General features: G+C 46.0%; 1 protein-coding gene across 1 annotated transcript in view; it reads right to left on the reverse strand.

Annotated features, from left to right (window-relative positions):
* The window catches only part of KCNQ3 (potassium voltage-gated channel subfamily Q member 3), a 289,359-nt gene that overhangs the window by 209,900 nt on the left and 58,347 nt on the right, over positions 1–21,112 (reverse strand). The gene's annotated exons all lie outside the window — the stretch shown is intronic.

Raw genomic sequence — 21,112 nt, forward strand, 5'->3', positions numbered from 1 at the left:
TCCAATTAAAAAGTGGGCAGAGGATCTGAGCAGACACTTCTCCAAAGAAGAAATTCAGATGGCCAACAAGCATATGAGAAGATGCTCCGCATCGTTAATCATCAGAGAAATGCAAATTAAAACCACAATGAGATATCACCTCCACCAGTTAGGATGGCCACCATCCAAAAGACAAGGAACGACAAATTCTGGTGAGGATGTGGAGAAAGGGGAACCTCCTACACTGCTGGTGGGAATGTAAATTAGTTCAACTGTTGTGGAAAGCAGTATGGAAGTTACTCAAAAAACTCAAAATAGAAATACTATTTGACCCAAGAATTTCACTCCTAGGAATTTACCCTAAGAATGCAGCAGCCCAGTTTGAAATAAACCGAAGAGCATATGAGGTGCTTAAGTTTTGTAAGCACCCTAGGTTTACTGCAGCACTATTTACAATAGCCAAGAAATGGAAGCAACCTAAGTGTCCATCAGTAGATGAATGGATAAAGAAGATGTGATACATATACACAATGGAATATTATTCAACCATAAGAAGAAAACAAATCCTACCATTTGCAACAACATGTATGGCACTAGAGGGTATTAATGCTCAGTGAAATAAGCCAGGCGAATAAAGACAAGTACCAAATGATTTCATTCATCTGTACAAAGAAAAAACTGAAGGAACAAAATAGCAACAGACTGACAGAACCCAAGTATAGACTAACAGCTACCAAAGGGAAAGAGACTGGGGAGGGTGGGTGGGAAGGGAGGGATAAGGGGGAAAAGTGGGCATTTTGATTAGCACACATAATGTAGGGGGGGCAGGGGGAAGGCTGTACAACACAAAGAAGACAAGTAGTAATTCTATAGCATCCTACTACGCTGATGGACAGTGACTGTAATGGGGTGTGTGGTGGGGACTTGATAATGTGAGGAACCTAGTAACCACAATGTTGCTCATGTAATTGTATATTAATGACACCAAAATTTAAAAAAAATGTTTTTAAATTGCATAACTTTTTCAAATTCACTTGAAATAAATTAATTGAAAATTAAAACAAACTTGAGATATGACTTTTTATCCATCAAATCAGTCCAGATTTTTTAAAAAATGATGGTGCAAGAATTTTTAAAGACCCTGGTTATAAAGCAAGTTCATCAGTTGTGTGATGAAATTTAAAATGATTCAAAATTGTTTGAAAAGCAATTTGGTAGTAAGTTTAAAGATACTTATAAATATTTATACTTTAATCTACTTCTAGGAATGCATTCTGAAGAAATAAACCGAAGAGCATATGAGGATGTCCGCACAAAGGATGCTATTCATGCTAGTTGAAATTGGAGATAGTGTACAAGTTCAACAACAGAGCACTGGCTGAAAACATTCTACATATGATGAAATACCAGATAATCATTACAAATCATCAATTAGGGAAAAAATTTAATATTAGTAAAGAGCCAAGAGCTATTGTTAAATGAATACATCACGTTGCCAATAGCATGTAGAGCATGATCTGAATTCGCATAAATATGCAAAGACCAAAGAAGATGGAAGGAGATGAGCAAAAATTTTCATTCATCATTCATTCTTTCTTTCAAATAAAAAAATATTGATTAAACATCTACTAAGTGACAGGCTTGTTCCAGGCACTGTCAAATAAAATAGATAAGATGCATGTATTCATGAAATAAATGAATATGGTTATTTCTGGGTGGTAGGTTTAGTAGTGTTCTCATGTTCTTCTCTGAGATTTTACATTTTTTCCCAAAAGTCCTACATGAAACAACATTTTAAACACAGTGCAGTAGTTCTCATTCCAGCCTATAATTTGGACTTTGCTGGGAAGCTTAAGCAAATTCTAATACATAAGCTGATAAAACAGTCTTTTTAAAAAAATGAAATGTTCTTGAGCAAATTTGGTATCAACTGGAAAAGGGAAAGTAGAACTTGACCTCTACCTCACACAATATACAAAAATCAGTTCCAGGCTGATGGTGGACCTTAATGTGAAAGATAAGACAATAAACCTTCTAGAAAAAAATAATGGAGATGATCTTCGTGACTGTTTCATAAAGGCAATAACATCAATTTCACTAAATTAAAATTAAGAACCTTTGTCCATAAAACAAAACAATGGCAACAAAACCTTTGAGAGAGAGAAAAGTGAAGCCACAGAGTGAGAAAAGGTATTTGCTACACATATAACTAATTAAAGGCTTTTTATCCAGAATAAGTAAGAAAAGAGCAGGCAACCTAATGGACAAGTGATTGAGGGACTAGAGTACCCACTTCACGAAAAAGGATATCCAAATGGCTTTCAACCAAATGAAAATTGAGCAACCTCATAAGCCACCAGGGAAATGCAAATTAAAGCCACAATGAAGATACTTCCACATGCCCATTAGAATGCCTAAAGTTAAAATGGCTGAGAATACAAACAGTTGTTGAGATGTGGTGTGGAGAAGGCTCCTGTACTATTACTGCTAATAAACCACACTGGAAAACCAACACTATGTACTATATGTGAACATAAACATACACTTGACCCAACAATTCTACTCCTAGATACGGACCTTGCAAAAATATGTGCATATATGTACCAAAAAGCAAGAACATTCCAGATAGCATTATTTGTAATAAACCAACACAGAAGCCAACCCAAATGCCCATCCGTGGTGACTGAAGGCAGGATCCTATGATGGCATTCCATACAACAATAAAAAGAGAGAGCGACCGCCACATGCAATAACATGGTACATCTCACAAACAAGGCTAAATAAAAGCAACCGGACACAAAAGAACACCTCCGATGTGGGTCCAGTTAAAGAAGGTTCCAAAACAGACAAAAGTTAATGACAGTGTTTGGGAACAAATACTTACGTAGTGGCAGGATAAAGAAAAGCAAGGAAGTGGTTACTACAAAAGCTGGGATAGTGGTTACTTTGGGGACTAGTGGGCTGTGAATGGAAAGGGACAGTGCTTACCCAGCCGTGAGTGACACCGCGGTCCCCCTCACATCAGTTCAGCAAGCTGTATATTTGTGCATTTTTCTTTGTGAGTGTCATAATCACAGTAAGAAAGATAATAAAACAACAACAAAAATACTAATGCCTGGGCCCCATCCAGTCCAATGAGACAGAATCTGAGTAGAAGTGTGGTACCTGTGTTTTTAAGACACTCCTAAGGTGACTCTCATGTGGAGTGAGAACTGAGAAGTATTAGTGAAATGTTTAAGAGGCACATGAGCTCTCCTGTTCCTGGGCCTTGATGAAAATGCCACCTTCATTTCCCCTTGTCACTGTGATTCTGAGCACTACTCTCTCTGCACCTCAGTTTCCTCTTCTGTAAAATGGGTATGTAACAGTATTAGGAAGTTTGCTGTAAGAATTACAAATGACAATAGCCATGAAGGGTTTAGAGTGTTGCCTGGCACATTTTAAGTGCTCAGTACGCACTTGGCTGATATCTCTGTAATAATAACATAGTAATGCATAGTATTTTTTAAACAAGGTAATGTGGATGAAAGGGTTGATATAATCCCAAACATTTAATAGGCACTTAAAAATGGTTATTACTATTAAATATTTCACTTCCACAATCTCAGGACAACCTAACAATAATCCTCAGTTGTGGAAACCTTTATCCTTTGGGCCCCAAAGTTGGGGGACTCTATTTCAGAGAAGACTGAAATGTAATCAGAATCCAGAGAGATGAAGCAACTGTGGGAATAAGGGGATATGTGCATTTGAAATACACCCTCTAGTTTTGTTAAGTCTGAAAACTCGCCAGAGACAAAGCCCAGATGCTTCTTTTCTTGATCCTGCCGCTGTGGCCAAATGACCCGTAGGAGTGGCAGTGGCTCCAGTGCCTGTCTGGACCAAGGCTCATTTGTTCTGTGGCTCCGGAACTAGCCCTGCATGAAGACTATGGTATCAAAAGGCCTGATCTTAAACATGCTCTCCATCTTTTGCAGGCTGGGTGACTCCAGGCCAGGCACAGACCCTTTGTGGCCTCCGTGTCTGCATCTGTAAGACGGAGAGGATGGCAAAGCCAGGTCTCACTTGTCCTGGATGTTATGGTGAAACTGTGCTGAAATAAGGGAGACAAAAGCCTGAACACCCAGTATGCGCTCAGCTAAAGAATGCTCTACGCCCCCACGCCCAGCAGGTGGCTCGACAGGCTCCTAAACATGACACAGATAAAACAAATCCTGTAGGCTGGAGTTTAGGAGCCTGTCGAGCTAAAACAAACACCATCAAACTGCTTTGAGAGGCTGCCCTTGGATACACCGTACTCACTAAGGGAACACAGAGCCAGTAACATCTTTCCCCACTGGGCTGCAGGAGCCAGGAGAGAGGAAACATCTCCCTCTGCCCACAGCAGGAGATCCAACAGCTACCCGGCTTCTGGTCTTTCTAACCCCCTCGAGACTAATTCTCAGCCGAATGCCAGCAAGCCTCCTGCTCCATACTCTAGGTGGGGAGCAACATTCTGTAGCCACCAGTCTCACAGATCATTTTAACTGCATCTGATACAGAGGCCCCCAGTACCAGTAGCCAGTCTTACAACTGCCTCATGGGCTAGGAGAGAGTGGGTGTGGACTCCAGGGTGTCTTCTTGTACCAGGAAAGGGAAAATAATAATCCATACGAAAGCCCCCACCAAATACATCCTCTGATAGTGACATGCGATCAGCAAGGCCTATGAGTGCGCATGCCGCACCTGGGGCGGAGTGCCTTCACTTCCGTGTGCGTGCATCCTGCCGCCACAGACCCTGCAGTCTTTAATTACCCAGCAGTTCCAAGCTGGATCATTTTAATGCCTTCAGCATCCGGCTTCCTCCCTGGAGAAGCATATCTGGTTACAGTGTAATTCCTCAGACCTGCACTGAGTCAAGAACAGTGGCTCTTCAGCACTTGGGTCAATTTTATCGACGTGTCTCTAACAGAAACCCTCTGGAATTCATCTTCTCTTCCTGAGTTTGGTCAAAATTTTCCAGAGGAGAATTCATGTTTACTGTGGCTTTCAAGACAGAGGCATGATGCTGATCCCCAAGTCCTGTCCACGGCCCATTACCTAGCTTGATCTCAACTGTTGCCACTCACCATCTAACTCTGCCCCAGCCACACTAGCCTCCAGCCGTTCCTCAAAATCGCCAGGCACATTTCCACCCCAGGGCCTTTGCCCTAGAAGTTCTTACCCGGCATGGCTGCTTGGCTCGCCCCTTCATCTCCCCCAACTCTCTGTTCACACCACACGTCACCCTCCCCACGAGGCCGACACTGGCTCTCCCGTTTAAAAATGCACTACCCGACTCTGACTACCCCTTTAACTTCCTCTCTTTATTTCATAGCACTTTGCACCTCATATTTAAGACACCATTTTTAAATTGTTTTGTGTTGTTCTTTATTGCCTGTGAGTCCCACATACTCTAGAACATAAATTTATGACGCTAGTAATTTTCCAGTTTTCTTCACATCTAGGTCACCAACATGAAGCCTGTAGTAGGTACGGAACACCTCTGGAATTTTTACTGCTGCCCTACCTTTGTCCTACTGAAGTCTTCGGTCTGTGAAGAAGTGAGTGGCTTCAAAGATGAGTCTCTCTTTAAATGTCACCTCCAGAGAGAGGCCACCCTATCTAAAGAGCTGTCCTGCCTCCCCCTTCTGTGGCCACTTCCTTCTCTTTCCGTAACTGTCACTCCTTAACACCATGTAACGCAGGAAGCGCAGGCCCTGTCGTTGCTGTTGTTCACAGTTCGATCCCAGTATCTAGAACAGAGTTCAGCAAACTTTTTCTTTACAAGAAAAGGCCAAAGAGTAAATATTTCAAGCTTTGCAAGCCATCGTGTCTTTGTCTCCACTACTCAACTCCACCTTTTACCACAAAAGCTGCCACAGGCTGATGTAAGCAAATGCACATGGCGGCATCCCAAAACTTAATTTACAAAAACGGGTCATAGACCTGGTTGGGCCTGAGGGCCGTGGTTTGTGGATCCCTGATCTAGAACACCAGGCATAGTAAGTGTTCAATAAACATCTGCCGAATATATGGAGGAACTGAATAATTGATCAAATGCCTACTGTGTGTCAGGCACCATGTTCCAGCTTTCTTTCAAACATTTCACTTTAGCCACAGACCACCTATTAAGCTAGGGACTTAGCTCTGATTTAGAGGTCAAAGGACAAGGGCTCAGGGCAGCCCTGTGATTCCTCCTAAGGTTATCCTGATTAAGTGACAAGGTGGGGACTGGAGCTCAGTGTTCCCAGCCCCTGCCCATCCCACCCCTGGACATGTGTCTTCTATGCTCCTTGCATATTCTGTGAAAATGCCAAGTCATGCTGAAGAGGCTGGCCACAGTTCTCCATCACGCACTGGGTACACGTGCTTTCACTCATCCACCCAGCCAGGTGTGCCCAGCACCTCCCACGGCCCTGGATCTCAGCGTGACACAACTTCAGCCAGACTCAGGTCTACTACATTCACGCAAAGGAGCTACCAGCATGTGACACACATGGACCATGTGCCTGACCCCAGGCTGTGGGCATTAAAAACCCTGATTCTGAGTGGGGGACCCGCCTTTAAAGGAGGAAAGATAAGAAAAGCAAGTATGCGGCCGGCCTTCTGTATGCCAGGCACTGTAATGAATCCTTCCCTGCCACAAACAAGACTTAGAAGGTGACAGGCACCATTGGAAAATCCAGACCAAGGCCACAGGGCCTCCATGGAGACAGTGGACTTCGACCTTGGCGCTCAGAGGAGGCTTTAGCAAAAGGTCACAGTTAAGCTGTGGGTTTTAGGGAGTCATTTCAGGGGCCAGTTTCCATTCCTGCCACGTCATAGCTATGGAGATCCTGAGCACATGACTCAGTTTCTCCGTGTCTCAGGAAAAAGGGATAAAAATAGTGTAACTTCCATCCACCAACATTTTTTTTTAGAAAATTAAATGGGCTGATACATGTAAAGCGATTGCGTGATCCAAAGTAAGTCCTTAAAATGTGGCTTCATCATCATGATTTGATCGGATCTTTGAAGGACCATGTGGGGCTCAGCATGGTGTGATGAGTGTGGGTGGAAGGAGGAGGCCCCTGTTGATCAAATAGGCTAAAGCCAAAAAGATCCCCAAATTGAATGATTTGCTTGTTTAACCAGCACCAAGCATGGCAGAGGGATTCCGCCTGCTGCTGAGAGGTGGTGAGATGCACCACGGGCAGAGCTGCCTGGCTGTCCTGGGAAGACAAACTGGCCTTCTGCCAGACATTCAACTTAAATCACACCAGAGGAGCAGGGTCAGTTGCCTAGGATGGGGAAACTGGGCCGAGGCCTGCTGGTAGGGGCCTGCCTCCTTGGCAACCAGCGCTTTCTGGATTAGTCATCCAAGCGTCACTCACCAGGAGTGCACACATGGGAGGCCGAGGTAACAGTGCATCCCTAACATCCTCCCAGTCCCCGCTGCTTCCCCCGGAACTCTCCATCCCCACCGTGCCCCAATACAAGCACCAGGAGATCTATCTCAATAGCACAGAGATGGTTTCAAGTCTAGTGTCACATAAAGCAACTCAAATCAAAGTGGCCCCCTATTCTGTCCCATACATCTTTTGCAATGAAGAATAGCTCTTTTTTTAACTTGCCAGAGCATCTTAGCTCAAGGCAATTCAGAAACATAAAAATAAAATCAGGACAGGGAAGAGGCTTTTTTCAATCAAATAGCAATAACACCTGGTGTTTACCCAGCAGCTCCTCCTAAGGGGATTTCTGGCTCCAAGCATTTTGCAGACTCTACAGTGTGTCTGGGGGTTCCCTTGATGCTTCCCTAGGTATTCTTCTCAATACCTTCCAGGTAAGCTTGGGCCCATCCTTAGGGGCTGAAGCTGAAGCTCAAGGAACTTAAGGCACTTACCTAAGCCAGACAAAGGAATCAACAGGACCTCCTAGGGAAAAAACCCATCTCACCAGACAGCAGGAATGGAGAATACTCGTGGGGACAAGAACTGGCATTTGGCAATAACCCAGTAGGCAGCACGCTCATTTCACAGATGCCGGGCCCCGGCCATGGTCACAGCCCTGCACTCAGTCCCAGGCCCACCACCATGATTGGTATGGACTTAAGCATGTCACTTAATTTCTCAAATCCCAGTTTCCCCATCTGCTAAATGGAGCTAATTCTAGTATCTATTGCTGGGATGGTTGGAAGGGGTAAATGAGGAAAGAGACGTGAGAGGCCCTCAACGTGCCCTTCATTTCTGATCCAAGCACTCTGCTAAGTGCACTGCATACATTGTGTCATTTCCTCAGAATGGCCCACTATTTGCCCCATCTTACAGATCAGGATAACAAATACTTCCGGGTCTCCAGGTTCAGTTTCCATGGAAATCCACCCTCTAACCATGACCTGCACTAAGTAGGGAGACTGTGCAATCAAGAACTGATCCTTGCAGAAGCCAGATTTCTAAAGAAGAGAAACAATCCACTGGTAAAGACCCCTGATTTTTGCAGAGCCATGGAAATGGCCAGACAGAAATCTGACCAGGCAGTAACTTCATGTACGTATTGTCAAGAGGGAGAAGTTTCTTCCTTGGCATTGCAAGTGTGCTCTCAGATTTGTCCAGTCCTGCCTCCTGCAAGTGTATAAACCTGAATACCAAAACCTGGGGAAAATACCAAAGATATGAAGATAGTTGCAGAAGGAAGAATTCAAAGAGGGCCCCCCAGGTTCTTGGCCCCTGGTGGGTTCCCCCAGAGCAGCATGTGGACTTGTGTGGGCTTCAGTGGGCCAAAGTGGCCCGAAGCAGTCAGAGCCATCTTGCCAGAGAAGCCCAGTTTTGAAAGAAAAGGAATTGTAAGGGATGGGAGAAAAGCTGTGAGTGTGTGTGTGTATGTGCGTGTGTGTGTGTGGTGTGTGTGTGTGTGTGTGTGTGCATGCACACTTGGCAGGGTGTCACCATAGAGCAAGGGAGTCTAAGCTATTCTAACTTTTGAGAAAAGGAGATGCAGTAAGTTTTACAGAGAGAAGTGAATGCAAACCCCTCCTCCCAAATACTTTGTAAAGCCACAGAAAAGTTCCACTTGTTTTTCAGAAGAATATTTCTTCTCAATGACTTAGCCTGGTGCCAAAGAGAACGGACTATGGAGTCACACTGCCTGGATTCAAATCCCAGTTGCACCCCCACCAGCTGTGTGACCTTGAGCAATACGGGACCTCTAAGCATTGTGAAACTGGGGTAGTAACACTGTACATCCCAGAGGCTGTGGTGGGGTGGCAGGCCATACGCACGCAGCATGGAATAATTCCTGGGTAAATGTGAAATAATGAAACATGATTCTTTGTGGGGACAGACCGAAGGGAGGGCAGCAAAGACCCAAGTATCATTCAGATAACTTGGATAACTGTTTCTGAGAACCTATTCCAGTCCGGGCCCCTCACTCAATCAGCCCTCATGTTCTCACACCAATCCTTTGCACGGTGCCTCAAGATAAGATTTCAGTTTAAGTCTACATTTTACAGAAGCAGAAACCTATTTTCTGACAGGGTTGTTGTAAAGATATTTTTAAAATCTGAGACAATATATTGAAAATATGGCAAATCCATCCAGCAGCAGATGCAGTTGTAAGTGGTCTGATCCTCCACCCACAACACCTGACATGAAGCAGGCCAACATCCTAGGAAGATGATAAATTCTAGGCAGTGCTGGCAGGTGGGAATGGGCAGCCGTGGAGGAGAGAGAGGTTTCCATGGGGCAGCTGGCCCTGGCCAGTGGGCTGCGCTTTTGAGTGTTTCCCACTGGGTTCCTTGGTAGTGACTTTTTAGAAGGCCTTGACCCTCGTGTTTCCCAGCCTGGAACCCTCTGCTTCCTCCACATCTCACTGTACCTACATCATCACGTCAGCCCAACTTCTCAACCAACACGTCTACCCATAGTATCTTCAATCTTCATTTCCCATTCACTTCTTTTTCTACGGCTTCTTATGTTGAAATTTTTCAAACTTACAGAAAAGTTGAAAGAAAACAGCAAACACTTACATGCTCTTCACCTAGATTAATCTAATGTTAACAGTTCAGTCACCTTTGTTTTATGTCTACTTTTAAAAAATTCTGACCCATTGGAAATTAGTTGGCGACATCATGAGTGCTGGGGCAGAATGACAGTCCCCAAAGAGGTCCATGTCTCATTCCAAGAACCTGTAAATATATTAGGTTACATGGCAAAGGGGAATTAAATTTGCAGATAGAATTTAGATGGCTAACCAGCTGACCCTAAGAGGGAGAGATTATCTTGGTGTCGCTGATGACACAGAGATTTTAGACCTGTGACCATTTTAGATGTCTGATCTTCAGGATTTAACACAATAAATCTGCGTTGCTTTAAGCCATGAAATCTGTGGTAATTTCTTATAACAGCAATAGGAAACTAATATAATGACCTTTTCCTAAACTCTTCAGCATCTTCTAATGAGGCTATTTTCCTCTATAACCGCAGCAATATTATCATATCCAAGAAAATTATCAAAAATTCCATAATATCATCTACTATGGAATCAATATTCCTATTTCTCCAATTGTCTCAAAAATATTTACATTCAAATGTTTACACTCAAAAATGGTACACTCTCTTTTTTTTAAAATCCAGGATCCAGTCGGGGTACGTGACTGAACCCGGCCGTTACGTTCCTTCGCTCCCTGCTAATCAAGAACAGTTCCTTCAGTACGTCAGACTTGGGGGATGTTTGCATGTCACTGATATTTGTAAAGAGTCAGGCCAGCTGACTTACAGAATACCTCACATTCTGGATTTGTCTGGTTGTTTACTCCTGATTATCTCAGCTTATACCTCTTTGGCAGGAAATTTCATGGGGGATATTGTAATTCTCCCATCTGCTCTTCTACCAACCACTCAAGTCACCAGTGACTTAACATGTTTCTTAACCCAATGGATGCTTCCCTCTCCTCATTTCGCAGGACCCTCGAGTAGCATCTGAAAGAGCTGAACACTCTCAGTTTCCAAAAACTTTCTCCTCTTCTAGCCTTTCTGGGACCTAGCTATCCTGTCTCCTCTCACTTCTTCCTAAGGTCCTTTTTGGCTGACTCCACTCGCTTATTCTCCTCTGCTCAACCTTCAGACACTGGAGAACTCAGGTCCCGTGCCCTCTGTCTTTTTCTTCATGGATCATGAGCTCATCCATGCCTTTGGCTCCTATCTGCTGATAGCTCCCAAGTTCATGTCTTCAGCCAAGCCCACTCCTCTGACAGCCAGGCTCACAGATACATCTGCCTGCCTGGCATCACCTGCATGTTTCAATGGCATCTCTGACATGCTCAAAAGGAAACTCGTGATTTTCCTTCCAAAGCTTTTGATCCCCAGTCTTCCATCCCAGGAAAGAGCATGGCTCCTTCCTCGTTGTAACAACTTGGAACCTAGGAAATCATTCCTAACTCCTGCCTCCATTTGCTGTCACAACTAATTTGTCACAAAGTCCTTGGACACCATCACTTACATACCTTTTCAGCCATTCACTTCTATTAATCTTCCAGTCTAAATTACTAGTATCTCATGTCTGGCCCAGGTGTTGAGATTACAGCAGGGAATAAGACCAACAGCAGAATTCCTTAGTTTCCTCTTTGTAAAATAAATCAGTGTAATATTAAATTAGGTAACACATAAAAAACCCTTGGCATAATGCCTGCCTTAAAGTACACATTCCGTAACTGTTACTTTTAAGGAGAGAAGAACCGACAGTAAGGCAGCAGGTGAAAGGAATAGTCATTATTAGGAGCCAGAAAATAAACAAACTAGATTAAATTAGAAAACAAAGTTCTTTCTGGGTGCTAGATTTTCAAATTTAGTTCTGAGTTCTCCAGTAACCAAGGCAAAGGGAAAACCAAGATTAGTTAAACAAGAATCATAGTGTCCTAAAGACAAAAGCTAGGTGGTAACAGCCCCTCCACTGAGCACCTGCTGGCCATTCCAATAGGCCCTCCCGGTAAGCATCCACTTGTCACATGGTACCTATCCTTGACTAACACTACATTCAGATTCTTAATAGCAGTAATTATTATGTGAGTTTATTGTATTCTAATCATTATGGTTATCTTCATTACTATTTATTATGATACAGTGTCTCTGCCTCTGAGATAACTAGAGCTTGTCACCTTCTGACAGTTCAGCCAATTTATTTCCCAGGTAGTTTATTACTATTACCCTACTTTGCATAATAAGCCCCACTGCCAAAGACGCACATCAAATTCAGTTGATCTAGTTCAATGGTGGCTTCATGGGCAGAAATACTATTTTACCTAATCCCTACTTGCAATCTCACTACTCAGCCTGGGAAGCTGAGCAGGGCGCCCTGTGTCCCACGTGACCACCCTGTGTGATGCTGACCCTCATCCCCTGTCCCGCCCAGCCTCAGTCATGCTCCCTTTCAATGCACAATTAGCTGGAAGGAGGCCAGGCTTCAGAGCAAAGTACTAGTTTGAACTCATGTCTCCTCCCTCCTTCTCCACATCTGGGTGACCTGGGTGACTTGTTTAATATCCCTGGGACTCGGCTGCCTCTTCTGAAATAAGCTACTCAGAACAAGCATATATACACAGAATAGGGTAGGGAGTTGTGTAAAATCTTATGTAGGGGGTGTGCCGGGTACAAAGTAGATGCTCATGAAATGCTCTGCTTTCTGACTGACCTTTAAGGGACTAGGATGTTTTCCAGATTCCATCAACTGTGAATTTAAAACAGGTTTTAAAGGGGTTACCATGGGTGACCCAGAGAATCTCCTTGGCTCACAGAATATTTAGCTTGAAAGGTCCATTCTTTTCATTTAATAATTATAAAAATAGTTAAAGAATTATTCCCAAAGAAGTTAAGCAACTTGCTTAAAATGCACAGGAGATAGAGAACTCAAATCATTATTGCCTAACTCCAGGTTGAAGAATGGGTTTTCCTCACATTGAGCTAAACATCAACTACCCACCCATCTGTCTGTCTATCTATCTATCTGAAGTCCTAGGATTGTCTTTTAAGGATAAGTAAATCTACCATGAAAAAAATCGAATTTATGAGCTACTTACACCTTGTGCAAAAGCCTCAGATGTTTATTTGGGTGGTTACTGTGGGATAGCAGGGTGGCGGGCGGACAGATGGTGTCAGAAGCAAACGCTGAGAATCAAACTCTAGAGTCATACTCAATTTCACATCAGTCACAAAAGGATCACCAAGTTGTTAGAGAAATCCTTCTGTCTTCTGAGGCAAGTTCAAGTACCAGACACCACTCTTTATTCTCCGTAAGCAGTCCCTGATGAACCAAAACGCAACAGCACCAGGGTTCGGCTCTCTGCCAATCTTTGACTTACTGGTTAACTTTTATTTCTTTGTGGGTGTGTGTGTGTAATACAGTCCTCCACCCCACCACAGATTTTGGAGCTTCTTGGTTTTGTTTTGGCATTTCATGCGTTTTTTGAAAATGTGTTAGAATCTAATAGAATGGGAAGAAACCAACTAATAGTGGTTTTTGTTTTTTAAATGGCCTTCTCTAGAACGATTTGCTCAAAAATCACATTTTCTAAATTCTCTACGTCCTCTCCTCAGCCAAAGAAAAAGTCTCAAATGTCAGAATCTTATTTGGGTTGCCCCAAGAACTCAACATTTTATTAAAGGTTCCTTGCATAAGCCATTTCTTTTATTAAAATGCTATTTCAATTTTGTTCAAGATATATAAATAGTATAAGTAGTACAGATTAAGCAGCTAGATACAGAAAGGCAGGAAGAGATTGGATGATGCAAAAACGATGAGGTGGGAGAGAGGAGAGAGAGGGGAGAATGGGAGAAAGAGGCAAAGCAGGGCTGGGAAGATGAGCCAGCGGTAAAAGCAGAGAAGGAAGGTGGCAGGTTAACGGCACAGCATGCCTGCCGGATTGAACGGGCTTTCTCAGAGCCCTGGGGGAGGTGCTAGCATCTGCCCCAAAGGGAAGCTGCTGAACATCAGACCGCAACCCTCAGCGGCCTGCGCTATGGGCCACAACAGCAAGCCCTGGCTCACGCTGCCCGACCTCGGCGGGAAGCCACCACTGTGCCAGCACACACCTGAAGACACATTCCGTGCAGCCATATGTCACATGCGCTTGGAGCGAGGCCATCTTAGAAATCCACTAATGAAATGGGAAGGCTTCCTTAGGCCTCTGTCCAAACCCTGGGAGGTGCCACAGAGATACTGGAGCACACACCAATGACATGATATGATATATGATTTATACACTTAGCCCGAAGATACGGCCCAGTGCTCCCTGTATAGGGTAGATTCAACCTGCTTCATAGAATTTTATTAACAATGTGGCAATAAAAACTCTTTTAATGAGTTACAGAAATAGCTCTCACCTCTGTGCACCCACAGAGCAGCCTGAGCTTAAGCTTTTTGGGGCATTTTTAATTCCAGTGCACATGAACTTTTTTGCAGCTCTCACCGGAAGCCGTGAAATGAGCAGTCAAGGGACAGGCTGACTTCCTCTCAGGAAGGACACCTCTCCTGGTGCTCCCAGTGCCTCTGTCCCTGCTTTCCACTTCCTCTCACCCCATCCTGGCTGTCCTGGCCTTCAGGAGCCATTTTTCATCTGAGGCCCACAGAGCTAGGAGGAGAGAGAGAAAAGGGGCCAGAAAATCCCCAGGATTTCAATAACCCCTACATTGTCCAAAACACCAAGCATCCGTACAGTTGGAAGAACTTTACGGGCACCTCCCTCAGGGTCATTATTACAAGGCGCTGCCACATTGGTGCCTGTTCACATTAGGTGGCAAGACTGTGGAGACCAGGATAACCTTGCCCGTAGGGCCCCAGTGCCCAGCCCAGCCCAGCACCTGCCTCTTACAGCTTCAGAGAAACTCTCTCTGAGCCTCGGCTTTCTCTTCTGGAAGATGGACACAATCCCCACCATGGCTGCTTTCACCAGGGGAGCCAGAGAGATGCTACTAAAACCTAAGTTGGGCATATCACGCCTCAGAATTCTGCAGGAGCATCGTGAACTCCCTGGAGTGCAGGTCCAGGCCTGATCTCCACCCTGGTGCCCCCACCAGACTCCTTCTTCTTCCCACTCAGGTCCTGCTTCCTGCTCTCGCCGCTGGGCCCTGGGCCCTCCCTGCGGCTCCTGGACACTCAAAGCACATCTCAGCACACAGTGTTCTCCTCGCCGCCCCCTCCTTCCCTCCTGACCCCTCGCTCCAGGGGCCCTCACATCCAGTGGGCAGCAGCAAGCCCCCTCCCTCCCCACTGCCCCCACTCTGCTCCCCTCCACAGCACTATGACCCCACAGTCCCATCTGGTCCATCTATGTATATATTCATTATCTTCCTGCTCCCCTAACTGAAACTCGAGCTCTGTGAACGTGGGGATTTTTGTCTTTTGATTGTTTGATTTTTGTCAGCTTTGCTGACTGCTCTATGCAGAGCCTAGAACGCTGCCTGGCAAGTACCAGGGGTGCGATCACTATTTGCTGAATGAAAGGTTACACAAGCACCACGTGGGGGCATAAATCAACTCCCCGGCAGGAGAGCAGACCGCAGAGGGCAGGGGCACGTCCACAGAGCTGGGGATGTCTTTTCTGCTGCCATCTTGGTTCTTCACATGCTCAGGGTAGCTGAGAAAGCTGTGCTCAGGACCAGCAGGCAGGTCCTCCCTCTCCTAGTGGAGAAGTGCACTGCAATGGGTTCAGAACACTCTCTGTCCTGATACCCTCACGATGAGGAGGAGGTGAACACCTGGCCATATGCCGTCGGAGGCTTCCCAGAGCGGAGGGAACGCGGGATGGCCTTTGGAGGCTGTGCAAGATGCCAATGAACAGAGAGGTCAGGGAAGGCATCCAGCCCCAGAGACCAGCATGTGCAGGCGGTGAGACAGGAGAGCAGTGCCTTTACGGATGTGTTCAAGCATCTTGCACTGACCATCTACTTTGTGTCCCACTCTGTGTTCATGGCTGGGTGGACTCCTGCTGCAGAGAGGGAAGAGTAGGGAAGATCATTTTATGACCCTGTTGGGGCTGGTGCATCTCACATTGGGCTGTGAAGCAGCCCACGGGGTCACCAAGGAAGGTGTGGCACTGGCCTTGTGTAACAGGAGGGAGACAGGGTGATGCCATGGCTTGACAGTGGATGTGCATGCATGAGGGTCTGCAGTGGTGACAGATGGGCAGGAGACAGGGACAAAGGCCCTGGGGAGAAGGCACAGGGCCTGGGCTGAGGGGGTGAAAATAAGTCCAAAAAGGAGCTCCCATCTTCCTTTACGCTGCCCTGTCCACCAGCTGCTCGAGGCCTCCTTCCCAGCCCTGCTTGCAGGCAGCCCAGCAACAAGCCTCTTCAGTCCCGTCTGAAAACACATCCCATGTGGATACCACAGGGCTGGTGGCGAACAGCCCGGGCTTGGCAACCAAACTTCCCAGATGCCCGTCCCAGCCCTTCCGCCTTCCAGCTCTGTGTCCCGGGGTCAGTGACTGCTCTAAGACTCAGTTTCCTCACCTCTGGCAACAGTGACAGGAAAGCCGGGAGTGTTCCATGAGTCACTCCAGAGTACGTGCTCAGTAAGGATTAGTTATTATTACCGTGAATGCTGCACAGTCCAGTCCAATCGCTCTCATCTAGCAGCCTGAAGAAGCTTCCTGAGTGGTCTCCAGCTTCTATTTTTGCCCCTCTTCAACCCATTATTTGCAACCCTCTCTTCACAAAGCCCTCAGCACTAAGCAATCCCGAAGAAATAAAAATCAAGCCAATGACCTTCAAGACTTCCTGCTGCACTTAGACTAAAATCCAGGCTCTCTGTATGATCAACAAGTCCTCCAACCTCATCCCAGCTCACCCTCATCCTCAGCCACCTGTTTCCAGACCCACTGCCCTTTAATAAGTTTCTCCAACAAGCCAAGCCCTTTCTGCCTCAGGACCTTTGCACTCACTATTCTCTACACCTACACCTGACTCCCTGGCATAAATATGGCCAATCTCAACTCCTCAGAATGCCTTTTTCTGACTATCCTATCCAAAAAGATGCTCACTCCAGCAACTCTGCTTTGACTCTATTTATTTCCTTTCAAATTTGTTAAATTAATCCAGTGATGTTCCAACTCTGGATTTTAGCTCCATGAAGGCAGAACATTCTCTGTCTTGTCTGAAGGCTAAACTTCCAGCCTAGCATTAAATAGTCATTCAATAAATAATTTGCCAAAGGTCCCAATTTCAGAGCTAGTGTCAAGGAAGAGAGCAGAAGGCACGTGCTACCCCTAGATTTCATCATACCATTTAGCACTTCATTCTGTTTTGTGCTGTACTATTTCCAATTCTTCTCCTTAGTAAGTCATCAGGGATCCACAACCAAAGCATGTCTTGTATCTTTCTTAGGGTCACTGAAAAAAATCATACTAGCTTCAAAAGATTCAGTCACTCAGCCCAGTTTGACTCAACTACCCAATCATTCATTTGTTCATTCATTTATTCCCTTGGCAAGTACTGTCCACTATGAGCCAGAGGCTGCTGGGGATAGAATGCAAGACATGGCCCCTACCCTCTGGATGCTTATAGTCTATTACAAGAGATGAGCATGTAAATTGGGGAAAGCAATATGGAAAGATACATGCCAAGTTAGGGGTACATGTGGAAACCAACCTGGCAGTCAGGGCGGACTTCCTGGAAGCAGTGGCATCTAGACCTGAACAGTGAGATAGAATTGGTCAGCTGAAGGGGGCTGTATTCAGGGCACAAAACAAATACAGGTGAGCTATTCAACCATTATTTTATGAAAACATACAACACAGTCATTTGGCCTCAAACTGTGTGCCTCTTCTCTGGAATCTGCCTGCATCTTTGTGAAATGAGGGAGTTGAACTAAAAACCAGCTCAAATCTCATCCACCTCTGATGCTACCTGTTACCTCAGCACAGGGCTGGGTTCATGGCTTATGGAATCACCGTATGGTTTATAGGCACAGAGTCAAACCCCAGGTCTGGCTTTCCATACAGCCTTGTGCTCAAGTACACATCTTGTATAATAATCAAATGAATGTGACATTTGACCAGCTTGAAACAACGGACTCTCACCAGGGTGGCCCCGAGGGGTCCGGGCTGCATAGGCGAGGAGCCAGCTCCCATCCCTGGTGATGCCACTATGGGTCTCTGGATGGTGGTCCCACACCAGCTCTGATTCCGGCTGCCAGGGAAGTCCAGGAGGGTGCTGGGAAAGGATCACCCTCCTCTGTCCTGTCCATAAGGAAAGCAATCACAGAGCCTCGTCCTCATAGGGAGACAGTGTGAGACAGGCTACATAGAACCAGAATGTGGAGGCTCTCCAGGTCTGAAGGCTGTGCGTTTATCTCAGGGGCCTTTCTGTGCCTGGACATTAAATTCTTGTCCCTTCCCTCCCTCTTCCTTACATGTCTCACTGCTCTTTCACCAGGACCCAGAAAGGGTGTTTGATGCCTGGAGGACTGTGGCTCAGAGGGGGGCTGGCCCAGGACTCTGACATGAACTCAGAGCTCCATCTGCCCTCAGCCCCAAGGCCACAACCAGCATTCAGGACAAGTGTCGGGGAACCCCCAACTCAGCTTCACACACCAAAAAAGTTGGGGTTGGGGCGGGTGGGGGACAGCAGGAGGGCATTCCTGCCACGGGGTAATCTACATAGAAAGAAACACACCTGTGTTGGAAACCCTTCCAAGAGTGGCAAAGGTTTTTTGCTCAACCAAAACTTTAGTCAGGCTCCCAAAACTTCTCCTAGGACCATCGGTGCACCTCCTTGCAAAATCTGGGTTAAATGAGCACCCTGCTCAGCCTGTTTGACCAGAACCCCCGACCTTGCAGAGCTGATCACTTTCCATATCTGATCGGGTTTCTCTGCCGCCCACAGTCCCCAAGGAGATGTCTCATCACCCAGGCCTGTCTTCAGCAAGCATCCTGTTAGGTCAGTTTAGCCAGAACCCCCTTATCGTTAATAGTTCCACTTAGTAATTTTCCATCCACTGACCACACTACGCTTCTTGGCCATAAATTCCCCGTGGCCCACGCTGCATTGGAGTTAAGCCCAGTCTCTTTTCCCCACTGGAAAATCCCATTGCAGTGGTCCTGAAAAAAGTCTGCCTTACCATCTTTAACTAGCTAAGTGGGATATTTTCTTTAACAGAAGTGAGGGCTGCAGCTATGAACAAGGAGCCATGAACGTGGGCCTGGTGGGAACATCCTCCCAGCTGGAGGGCTTTCAAGGACAGAGAAGAACCAGTTGGATGAGCAGACCTTGCCACTTGAACGTCTTGCGTCCCTTTTACCCACATGAATATGGATCCTGACTGCACCAAGAATTTGGGTAGGATGAAACACTTTTAGTTCCCACAGAGCAATCTGCAACAGAAAAGCAATCAAAGACTCTTGTCATACCCTGCTCTTCCCAGCCCACCTTCCTCGTAATGTCATTGCTGATTCAGAAGCAAATGCTTGGAGCTCACACCCAGTGCTGCAATGCTTCTAGCAGCACTGGCCTGAGGGCAGAGGGCAGAGGCCAGCTAGATTTGACCAGTGGGACCTGAGAAGGGGCTCGGAGAATCCAGTCTGAAACCACTGGCACAATGCATCCTTCCCAGGAAAGGGGCTGGCCCAGCAGGTCCACAGCCACCAAAGCAAATCCCTGAGGCGGGAGCTGATAATGTCTGTGTTTCTTCCTTACAGGTCCCTGAAACAGGAACGGTATGTGCATGTTGTGTGGAAGACAGGTGGGACTACAGGTTCGGGAGTGCCAGCCCTTGAACTCACTCTGTCCAGGACTGTCTAGAACCATCTAGAACCATCCAGAACTGGTCCCTTGCCCAGAGGGTGTGTGCATGTATGTGGAGAGAATGAAGGGCCACATGAATGAATCATCCAGTGATGAGACCGTCCAACCATTATGTGGTTATTTCTTCCTATTGCTTGTTGAATGTCACCTTTCCTTCTGGCTTAGTGAGGACCCCAGCTTGAGAACCGGCCCCAGAGCCAGGCACCATCCCACACTGCCTGGTGTCTGGCGGGAAACATATTCTGCTTAGTGAGCTCTGAGACCAAGTTTTCATTCTTTCTTAAGGCTAGGCCCAGTAGTCCAAACCTCCAGCACATTTTCATGCAGGAGACCACAGACACTTGCTATGGGGTCTGGTCTCTCACCTACTGGCAGAGCCCAGAATGACTTAGCACGTTGTTTAGGAGCGCCTTCCTGGGCTCATTTAAAGGCCTTGCATGCTGTTTCATGCATGCTCTGCTTCATTTCTAATAGGTGGAGCACAGGGAATTTGGGGAGCAGTGAAATCATTCTGTATGAGACTATAATGTTGGATGCAGGATATTATGCATCTGGTAAAGTCCACTGAGCTGTGTCACACCAAGAGTGAACCATATTGAAGGTGTGGGCTGCAGTGAGTGATAATGCATCAGTATGGGTTCATTGATTGTAACAAATGTGCCACACCACTGCACATGTAATAATAGGGGAAAGTGTGGAGGAGGGAATGGGGTGTATGGGAGCTCTCAGCATGCTCTGCTCAATTTTCTGTAAACCTAAAACTGCAAACAAAGCAAAGTCTATTAATTAAAAACAAATTGTTTTTCCAAAGCAAGAGAATGTCCAAGTGAGGACTTGTCTTAAAGTGAGCAGTGACCTGGGACCCAGAAGTCCCTTGGACTTGAATCGGTCCTGCGGCCATTCTGAGCCAACCCCAGGCCCCCACTGATGGACAGCGCCCCTGGCTGCTCCAGCCAGAACGTTCTGCATACAGACCCACAGCCCATCACTGCTCTTCAGGGAGCAGGCTGCTCCAAATGCTGTGTCTGGCACATTCAAGCAACAGCAGCTTTGGGTTCATTAATTAGCAGTTGGGGTGTTTAAGCAGGATGCAGGCATGGGCTGCAAGTGTGAATCTTGCCTCCCTTCCATGCCTCAGAAACACTACCTTATAAAGAATACCAATGATCCACCCCAACTGTGTAGATGGCAAACTTTAAAACCCTCCAGGAAAAAAATACTGTAATTCCTTTTCCACTGGCCAATGCCTAGTGCAGAACTCAGACCTCATTTGGAGTCATCTCCCCTGGAAGCTTCTATGACCCACAGGACCTGGGGCTTATGATTTTCTCTTGCTGTGTTCC

The sequence above is a fragment of the Manis javanica genome, chromosome 2 (genome assembly GCF_040802235.1).
Source record: "Manis javanica isolate MJ-LG chromosome 2, MJ_LKY, whole genome shotgun sequence".
Classification (NCBI taxonomy): Eukaryota; Metazoa; Chordata; class Mammalia; order Pholidota; family Manidae; genus Manis; species Manis javanica.